Below are 11,656 nucleotides of genomic sequence, written 5' to 3'. Positions count from 1 at the left end.
TTTAATCCTCGTGATTGTTGCTCATATATATATATATATATATATATATATATATATATATATATATATATATATATATATATATATATATATATATATATATATATATATATATATATATATATATATATATATATATATATATATATATATATATATATATATATATATATATTATATATATATATATATATATATATATATATATATATATATATATATATATATATATATATATATATATATATATATATATATTTTTCCTCTAGGCACTGAGTTCTCAGCAGTTTTTGGTCGGATGCATGTTCTCCATGTTTTCCCCAACCCGAGTTGAGCATTTGTTTTGGATTGTTATATCCCCAATCTTCCTTAAGTACATTGGTTATGTACTGTCCCTATGGATTTGAATATTTGAGATAAGGTTTATTTCCTCAATGATTTATTTTCACCCCTAGCAGGTTCTCTAGTTGGTGTTTCCATCTTGTTGAGATTAGTCGAGTATCTAGTTGTGATGATAGAATCTTCATGTTTGTATCATTTGTGCTCGTCTATCAGCATAATCATATACATACTCATAAATATTCATGCATAAACATAGCATCAAATATTTCATTGTGCATTTTACCATTGACTAATTTTTTCTGATCCCCTGCTTTGGTGATATCATTTCTCAATGCATATTTGGTGTATCTGTCCTCCTTCAATGTAGAGTATCCACAACTAAAACAGAAAGAGTTTATCCCTTCTTCATCCCCACTGAGTTATTTCCTCGTGGATGTTTATTACTTTTATCTCCTCCCCAGTTCATTATCTGGATGGAACTACTCCCTTGAGTTATATCCTCATTGGGTTGAGTCTTTGTTTGACCATTTCTTTCTAGTTCTTACATAGATAGATCTTTTGGTCCTCCTAGAGTTTATTACACAGTAACTGGTAATATCCTTCTTGTGTTGAGTATTTTACCTGTGTTAATTTACCCAATAACCGGTAAAAGGTAGTTTACTTCTTTAATTTCCCCCTACGGATTTATTTTTGTTTTGCTAGCGAGTTTATCCTGTATATGTTCATCCTAATCGACGATGAATATTCTCTTTGGTCTTCTACCTAGTAACTGGTAGGTGTAAATCCTATTTCTCTTGTGGTTGATCACCTTTGTTAAGCTGCCCAGTAACGGGTAGTTGGCGATTTTTCCTTCTGTCCTAGCAAGTCTATCCTTGATATGTTTACCATAACCCGTAACAGATTTTCTTTGCGGTGAGTTTATCCTTGATATGTTCACCTTAACCGGTGACGGATATTCTCATCATTGGTTTTCTGCCCAGTAACCGGTATTTGTAAATCCTATTTCTTTTGGTGGTCTATCCTTGATATCTTCATCTTAACCGGTGACGGATATTCTTCCTTCTGAGTTTATCCTTGTAATGTTCACCTTAACCGGTGACGAATATTCTCTCTTCGGTCTTCTACCCAGTAATTGGTAGTTGTAAATCCCATTGCCCCCAGCAGTTTATCGTTGATATGTTCATCTTAATCCGTGACATATATTCTTCCTTCTGAGTTTATCCTTGATATGTTCATCTTAAACGGTGATAGATATTCTCTATTTCCGGTATTCTATCCAATGACAGGTAGTTGTAAATCCTTCTTTCCTAACAAGTCTATCCTTGATATGTTCATCTTAACCGGTGACGGATATTCTTTCTTTTGAGTTTATCCTTGAAATTCTAATCTTAACCGGTGACGAATATTCTTTATTTTCGGGATTCTACCCAGTGAAAGGTAGTTGTAAATCCTTCTTTCGCAGCAAATCTATCCTTGATATGTTTACCTTAACCGGTAACGGGTACTCTTTGCGGCGATTTTATCCTTGATATGTTCATTTTAACTGGTGACATATATTCTCTATCTTTCGTCTTCTACCTAGTAACTCGTCGTTGTAAATCTTATTTCTTCATTTTTCCCCAGTAGGCTATTCTTACCCAGTAACCGTTAAAAGGTAATTTACTTCTTTGATTTCCCCCTGCGGATTCGTTTTCGTTTCCCCAACGAGTTTATCCTTGACATGTTTATCCTAATCGGTGATAAATATTCTCTTTGGTCTTCTACCCAATAACTGGTAGATGTAAATCCTATTTCTCTTGTGGTTCATCACCTTTGTTAAGTTGCCCAGTAACTGGTAGTTGGTGATTTCCCTTCTTTCCCAGCAAGTTTATCCTTGATATGTTTGCCTTAACCGGTAATGGATATCCTTTGCGGCGAGTTTATCCTTGATATGTTCACCTTAACTGGTGACAAATATTCTCATCTTTGGTCTTCTGCCCAGTAGCTGGTAGTTGTAAATCTTATTTATTTTGGTGGTCTATCCTTGATATGTTCACCTTAACCGGTGACAAATATTCTTCCTTATGAATTTATCTTTGATATGTTAATCTTAACGGGTGACGGATATTATCCATTTTTGGTCTTCTACCCAATAACTGGTAGTTGTAAATCCCAAAAAAAGTTTATCCCGAAAATAAAGATATTACCGGAAATATGTTCACTTTAACCGGTGATGGATATTCTCCATCTTTGGTCTTCTACCTAGTAGTAGGTAGTTGTAAATCCTATTACTTCATTTTTCCCTAGTAGGTTATTCTTACCCAGTAACCGGTAATGGATATTCCTCTTTTTTCCTCAGCGAGTCATCCTTGATATGTTTACCTTAACCGGTAACGGATTTCCCTCTGCCCGAGTGTATTATCTTCCTACCCAGTAACATGTGGTAGATAATATATCTCTTTTACTCTTGTGTTCATGTTTTTCTTCCCTAGTTGAGTCTGGATTCCAATTTTTTGTGAAATTGAATTTCCTTTTGTTTGAGTATTTCAGCTTTGTTCTGATTTACACCTTTCCCCCAGTCGATGTTTCTTACTGTGTTGGTGTTATCCCGATACATGCAAATTCTTTTTCCCAATCCGAGTCCTTCCATTGATTTATTTTCATGTAAATCCCCTCGTGTCTCCAGTAATTTTAAGTTGTAGTCTGGCCTACGCATAACTTTTAACCCTAAAGTCTTTGTCTCCTTAGTGAGTTTTCCTTATGGAATGCATTATGCTCCTGTGGACTTTAAGTCTCTCCTGGATTCTTTTCCTTTATGGCAATATATCTCCCACAAAGATTATTTTTGCATTCATATCATATGCATCATGAGGTCTCTTAGGGACCAAAATTTGTTTCTTGTTGTTGTTATTTAAGTCCATTCTACCGTATTGACACGAAGATTTTAACTTTCACATCCCCATATAGAATGACCTTAAATAGGGGGAGTTGTAAGACTCCAATTTTGACCCCTAAGATCCCTCATGCCATCTCATTAACATGGCATTAGCAATGGGATCACACCTTGGTATCCTCATCACCTATCATTCATTAGGTTTGCATTGGGAGAGATCACCAAGCATTTGATTGTATCATACTTTATTTTCTTTTGTTTACTAACCAAAATCCAAAAATATGTCTAGTATAGTTTTATTTCTTTTGTAGGTAGTATGTACATCATCTTGTGCCTCATCAATCTCACATTTAGGGTTTGAGACTGTCAATGTAAATGATCAAGTTAGAAAAGGTCTAATTTGGTTTGAATAATCATATATGGATCCCCATTTTCTTTATTTGTCATTTTGATCAAGAATTCAACAAGAGTTTGAAGCTTGTTTGTCAAGGAAGCCCTAATTCATCTAGGTATCTTGTATGCTTTCCTCAGCAAGTTTCTTTAACATTTGGTAAAATATATAAATGTATAATCTATTTTACATAATCTTATGCATATATGATTCTCCATGAACCCCAAAGAGCAAAGTAACTTCAAGTTTGCAAGTCGGTTCAAGGATGGTTGACCAGAGAAGTCAACTGGTCAAATCTAGGGTTCCCTAGACCCTATCTCCTACACTTTTTGTCATATGAAAATGGTTCTAAGAGAAAAGCTAATATTTATGACATTCCATACAACTTTCATGTTGGCATAAAGACCCAATTTTTCTTGGAAAGTCATTTTTTATGGTGAAAGATTATAAGTCAGTTTGTCTGTGCCCTAGATAGAATGTCAACTTCCAAGAACCATAACTTATTCAATTTTTATGATATGAAGATAATCCAAGTTTCATGATAAATTTTAAGATGTCTTCTATAACTTTTCTTCTTTGAGAAAGGTCAAATTCCACTTTCAAGGTCATGTTCCATAAGGAAACATTATAGGTCCATTTGGGTCCTTATCATTGAACAAACAATTTTCCTCGACTTCTAAAATCCATAACTCTATCATGAAAGCTCCAAATGGTATCCAATTTGTGACCAAATTGAATATAATTGAAATAGGTACAACTTTAAAGAAGGAACCAAAGTCATTTGAAGCTCATAGAAAACGTAATTCAAGGTGGAAAAATGGGTGATTTGACTCTTAACTTCAAGGCCAAAATTCATCATGATCCAAGCTTCAAATGGAAAAAGTCCCAACATCAAAGTTGTATTTGGATCAAAATTGAGGGACTTGCGCATGGTATCTTTGCATGTCCCAATTTATAAACTTTTGAACTCAATTATCCCATATCTTTGCATGCTTCCATGTTATGATCTCAGCATCAATTGTGCATGAATTTGGAGTGGATTGCATCATCATTTGGGCCTAAGCACAAGCCCATTCACCCATGCACACAACTTACTATTTTTGGATTCAAATTTCAAATGGTGTGGAAATGAATTCATGAGCCTATAAATACATGTGCATTGTCTCAGAATTGAAGGAGAACCTTGCCCAAGATCTTCCCAACAATCCCCTAACCACGATTGAAAGAACACCTTGAAGATTTCTTTGAAATTGAGCTTCGAGTTCAAATTCTGTTTGTGAACTATAACTCCAAGGGTTCACATCCTTTTTCATATCAATCATCTCCTTCAAGCAAGAGGAAGCAAAGCCAATTAGAATTGCATCAAGATCGACCTCCATAGCTGCTAACCGAAGGTGGAATTTTTCAAACTTTAACTCTTCGATTCTCTCTCATTTCTCAATATTTTAGCTTGATTTTTTGTTGGCTAAAGTCCTACCAATGTAGGAATTTAGATTGAGTTACTTTAAGGTTGAATCGAAGCAACTCGGTTATGAAACCTCAATTTTCAACTCCACATATCTTCTTATAGAGTGAGAGTTGAAGAAATTGGAGGTCATATTCGAGATCCTGACATTTTTCTCTTAAATTTAATGTATGATCCATTTATTTTGGTGACATTTTTGTTGGACCATTCCGGCGAGTATGGTCGGAGAAGATCATCGGAGCTAGGGCTTCGGTGGTGCACTGGCATAGTCCAGGCCATCTGATCCTTGATCCACGTTCTAATCTTAGTCATCTATACTTATTACCATCTTTGCGCGTGTGTTGACTTTGGTCCATGGTGAATGTGATGCACTTGGCCATCAGATCTGCCACCTCAATTAATGAAGGAGATCTGATGGTCCTCATTTTTTATGATTTAATTCATTTTGCATTTAATATTTTAAACACGATTTTCTCATTTCATTCACTATAAATTCGATTTTAATCCAAAAAATATGGGACTTTCACCAAAACTTCACAAATAATTTCCTCTTCCTATTTCTGAATTAAAATTAATTTTTTGATTGAGTTTTATATTTTTAGTGAATTTTGTGATTTTTGACTTGTTTTTAATTGATTTTGAATACTTCTGACTTTCAAAAGTTCCCAAAAAAATTATTCTAAGGTCCTTTGACCTCGTTTGACCTATGATAAATCCTTGGCCATTTATTTGGTGATTTGATGGGATTTGAGGTTTTTGACCTTTTAAAATGTATTTTTCTTCATTTAAAAATTGAATTTAAATTATTTAATTGCTTTAAAATTGTGTTGAGCTATTTGATTGACTTTGTGTTTACTCAACTTCTGCTTGGCATTGATCTTGGTTGAATTAGACTTTAATTTGATCAATACCATTGGATTTCGGGGGTTAATGAAGTTTAAACTTCATCCCTCAAGATGAATGGATGGTATTGATCAAGTGAGGTTCATCCCTTGATCAATTTGAGATTTCTTCTACTTCATCTTCTCATCTTCATCTCATCATCTTTCCCAATCCATCCATGACCAATGATTTCTCAAATATCAAATGTTAGTTGATTCATCAATGACCTTGTGTTAGATGAATCAACATGAGCTTGATTGAGATAAGTCCATCCCTTCTTATTTTTGTGTGTGATATGCTTTAGGAGCTTGGTTATTTATACCTTGTCTCTAGCATGCATTGACTCCAATATTATTATTTCTCGACCTCATATAGTTGTGACTTCTACATAAGTCCAATTACGTTTGCTTAACATAGCGCTAAATTTTTCCCGAAAGCAATAACATTTTTGTAAGTGAGATTGTAAGTATCCCATTCCTCATGGTATTGTGTGAAGATTTTACCTCTTTTACATTTTTGAGAGCTAGTGACATACTTGTTGATTTTATCTAAGTTAGAGCCCTTGTCATAGATGATGTCTAAGTTCATATCTTCATGCTTGTGAGTGGATGGTTGAGTGTTCTCGAAAGAATGACTTAAACAATTATCTATTTCACTAACATTCAATAAAATTTCTTTGTATTGACTTTATTTTTAATGCCGTTTACTTTAATGCAATTTAAATTCTTGCAATTTACCATTCATTGTCATTTACATTCATGCAAGTGGTTTATGTTTCAGTCATTTTCACTTTGCTCACTTGAGCCATTGTATTTGTGCTTGTGATATACTTTGTGTTATTTTGACTTTGTTTTATTTGTGGTCTTAGGAACTTAAAACACTTAATAAAAACAAAAACCCTAAAAAATATATTGGTGGACTGTTGGACCTCTGTCTGAGACTTGATCTGAACTTTTGGACTTAGAGTAGGAAACATACCTGAGCTATGAAGAACTTGGCCAATGCCATTATTTGAGACCATTTCTTGGCCAATGACATTAATGTGATACAATCCTTGAGAGACTCCTTTGATTCATCTTTATAGTCATTCTCTCTTGTCTGAATTGTTATATTGGTTTATTGTTAGTTCTTTTAATCATATTGAATTTCATTTTGAGCCTTTTCCTTTTAACTTTTTCAAAAAAGAGCATTTAGATTTGAGTTATCTTTGGTGGAGATATAATTCTCTCATTCCATGATATATTGATTGTAAGACTTTCCATTTATTAGGGGTTAGTGGCATACTTGTTGATTGAATCCAAGTTGGAGCCCTCCCCTTAAATGTCGTAAAGCCCTCATTATCGGTGGATGTTTGGTTGAGTATTCTCCTGTTGATAACAAAAGATCTTTAAGCTTTTGTAAAAATCAATTCACCCATATTTGAAATTTTTACCATGAACTACGAGGTTTTGATCCCTCATTTTTATGTTGGTACGTAGGCATAAGACCGAAAGTATTTTCAAACACAAAATTGTAAATAAATGAATTCTTTTCTCATCCCCTCACTTTATTTTTAACATCTTTTCAACCAGAACATTTGCACACAAAAAAGGGCTCCCTAGGAGTACCTAGGACACTTTGGGTGCTAATACATTGTCTTTGTGTAACCATCCCCCTTACCTGTAATCTCTGACATTTTATTAGTTTTGATTTGAAAACTTCTTATCTTTGGGTTTTGTTCGTATTTTTTACCTTTTCCTTTGAGACAATAAAAACGCGGTGACGACTCTGGTTTTATTGACATTTAGCTAACCAATAGCTCAGTGGTCATGAATTTACCGCTACATGGATCTGTTAACTAAAGGCTTACCGCCGAAGAGTTTTATTGGCCATGTAGAAAGAATGTGTATTATGTAAAATTTCTTGTTAACATTATAATATAATCGATATATATACATGTATAGTTTAATGTTTATATTTTTATGAAACTTGTGAATTCAATTAATGTTATGTTTCTGTGAAGTTTTATTATCCATATTATGTTATATACGTTATTGTTAATATGATATGACACGGGTGTCTTTGAGTAGACATGGAAGATGCGTTATTGTGTCCCTTAAAGTTATTTGAATCGGATCGATTTGTGATACATAGAATGAATCAAGTTGACAACTAATTTGTGACAACCATTATTAGGTTATTTTAGTTCATTAAAGATAATGACTTGGTGCTTTCAATTAATGATGCAAAATTATGATATAAGATTGGAACTTCAAGTTGCCATATGAGTCAAATGAGATACTATTGGATTAATTTATTAATCCAATAAATATGACTCGTGTAATTAAAAGTCTAGCTTAAATGAAAGATATATTAATGTGATGATTATTTAGATTGATGGATAATTAATCCAATGGGGTTTTTATTTTGAAATTCAAAATAAAATTTAAATCACACTTCTCTTTCTTTCATGACTATGTGACATGAATCTTGGAAATGAGTTTTGATTGTTGGAATAAGATGCCTATAAAATAGAAACTTTAGAAACTAGCATAATATTTTTTTCTCACTTTTTTTGTTTCCTCAAAACCAAATAAAATAATACATGCATCATCAAATATACACATAAGAGAAGAAGGAAGATAAGAGAGAAGAATTTGAATCAAGAAATCAAGAACTAAAAAAATCCTTATCATGGATATAAGTACGTTCTTATTGTTTTTCATAGAAATTATAGCACCGTGAAAATTATGATATCAAGATCCTAAACATGAAATTTTCTAACATTTGATCCTAACGATGATTTATGTTCTTTGCGTACGGGAGCATATGAGTTTTTTTATCATTTGTTCGTCACTTGTGATTTGGAGAATTTTCTGTGGTAAAGGATTTTTAGTTGGTTAAGGTGAAACTCATATATCCCTAGATACCTTTTGTCTCTTTTTGAGATGATTATTTTGTTGGATAATGTAACTAGGATTAGAGATGGCATATCCATGATTTGGAACTTAGTAGTCTTGTGTATTTGGATACAAATACTACCGTAAAATATCTTATTAGAAGGTCTACAACTAGCTCTTGTGTTTTCTCTGATTATCTTGCTAACCATATAATATTTCTGATACAATATCATTTCGAGAGTCTGATATTCCTTTGGTGAAGTGTTCTTGGTGCTAACTCAGGTGTTCATCTATTTCTATTCATGGTGATATATAAAGGTTGAGATCTAACCTCTTTTCCCTTTGACTGGTTTAAGATTCCTTGCTTTGTTTTTCTTTACATCCTAGGTCTATTTAGTTAGTTTTTTTTCTCTTGTTCTAGTATTTTTACTCGTTTGACCAATTGTTTTTCTATATTCTAATAGGTGCATTTTTAAAGGAAAATAACATGTGCTCACACGTTTTACTCATTTTACTAGTTGTTGTGTTATCCTCTAATTCTCAAGGACTAGAGGTCCTCTATGGCCCTCGATCTCTCCACTAACTCAAACTACTAGATAACTCCTTTATTCACTTTTAAATATAACTTCTTAATTTCTTCTCTTAAGGTGTCAATACGAATGGCCAAATTACCAAAGGTTTACTTATTCCAACTTTTTAGCACATTTTTAAGAGCCTTAAGTTTCTCCTTGAGAGCAAAATCCTTCCAGCCCACAAAATTATAATTGGTCCAACAAGAGTGAACTCTCTCTACATAAACTTTTATGGGTCAATCAATGGTTTATTGAATTGGAAAGGTCTAGGGCCTATAATTGTTTATCATAGTGAAGAATAATGGGGAAATGATATGATATTTTTGTAGGGAGCGCGCATTGTGATGACATTAAGCTCTATCTCTCATAACAAGGGTTTTTCACCAAAATACTAAAAATCCTACTAACAACCCCTCCATTTGATTGGAACTAAGTAAAATTCCTTCTTATAAGGGGCAAGTCAATGTGATCCAAATGGGAAATGAAATTAGTAAACCCAATACAATCGAGTTTCCCATCATGATGAACGCGACCATATTCCCCATTTCTTTTAGTAGCAGAACAACCAAATTAAAATCACCCAAAAACGCATGACAAATTTCTCCCAACCTCCCTTTATGCAGGAAAATATCTTTTAGTAGTTGCATGAATGTGATTTAGCCTGAGACCTCTTGTATCCCACATTAACTTTCCTTTCTCTGCATTTGATTTGTTAAAAAACGAGACAGTAGAGATGACAACTATTTTTGTACATTGATACAAAAACTAATCATAGGATTTAACATTACATATGAGAAGTGACTGGATAAATACATGAGTTTTTGTCCCTCACTAAACCATGAGACAACTTAATCACAAAATATGAATTAAAAAAAATCACAAGACATGACAACTATTTTTTGTACATTGTTTGATGCAAAAACTAATCGTGGGATTGAAAATAACATATGAGATGTGACCGAGTAAATACGTAAATTCTTGCCCCTAACTAAATCATGTGACAACTTAAGCACAAATTATAGAAAAAAAAATCACATAATTGTTTATCATAGTGAAGAATAATTGTTATTGAATCGGAAAGGTCTAGGGCCCAATATTGTTTATCATAGTGAAGAATAGTGGGGCAATGATCTGATATTTTTGTAGGGAGCGCGCACTGCGATGACATTAAGCTTTATCTCTCATACCAATGATTTGTCACCAAAATACTAAAAATCCTACTAACAACCCCTCCATTTAATTGGAACTGAGTAAAATTCTTCCTTATAAGGGGCAAGTCAATGTGATCCAAATGGGAAATGAAATTAGTAAACCCAAGACAATCGAGTTTCCCATCATGATGAACACGATCATATTCCACGTTTCTCCCAACCGCCCTTTATGCAAGACAATATCTTTTAGTAGTTTCATGAATGTGATTTAGTCTGATACCTATTGTATCCCACATTAACTTTCCTCTCTCTCTCTCTCTCTCCCCCCGCATTTGATTTGTTGAAAAAACGAGACACTGGAGATGACAACTATTTTTGTACGTTGATGGAAAAACTAATCATGGGTTTTAACATTACATATGAGAATTGACTGGATAAATACATGAGTTCTTGCCCCTCACTAAACCATGAGACAACTTAATCACAAATTATAAATTAAAAAAAATCACAAGACATGACAACTATTTTTTGTACATTGTTTGATGCAAAAACTAATTGTGGGATTGAAAATAACATATGAGAAATGACCGAATAAATACATAAATTCTTGTCCCTAACTAAACCATGCGACAACTTAAGCACATATTATAGAAAAAAACTCACAATACCAATTTGTTAAAAAAAATTAATTAGAAAATTTTACAATTTTGTTGTTAATAATATTAAACGTGCATTAATGAATAATTTTTGCGAAAAACATAACTTACTATTTATATCAAAAGTTCACAGATTATTTTTTTGGGGTTGGGGGATTTAACACGAGATAACATATTTTCATAATCATAGTTTATTTTGTTGGAGTCAATTCGGAGGTTCAATACGAGAGAACATTTTTATTTTATTTTAATGATTTTTTTCACCAACATATTTTTGTGAGAAATACACCACATACTCATTCAAAACCTTAATGTGATAGGTGTGCGGGTTCTCTCTTTTATAAATGCTCAACTTTTCACATTTATAATCAATGTGAGACTTCCCCACAGTACTCACATTTGTTATTCTCAACGCTCTCCCTCAAGTGTGAGTCTATCCAAAATGT

This window comes from Lathyrus oleraceus, chromosome 4 (genome assembly GCF_024323335.1).
Source record: "Lathyrus oleraceus cultivar Zhongwan6 chromosome 4, CAAS_Psat_ZW6_1.0, whole genome shotgun sequence".
Classification (NCBI taxonomy): domain Eukaryota; kingdom Viridiplantae; phylum Streptophyta; class Magnoliopsida; order Fabales; family Fabaceae; genus Lathyrus; species Lathyrus oleraceus.
This window is presented reverse-complemented; position numbering follows the sequence as displayed.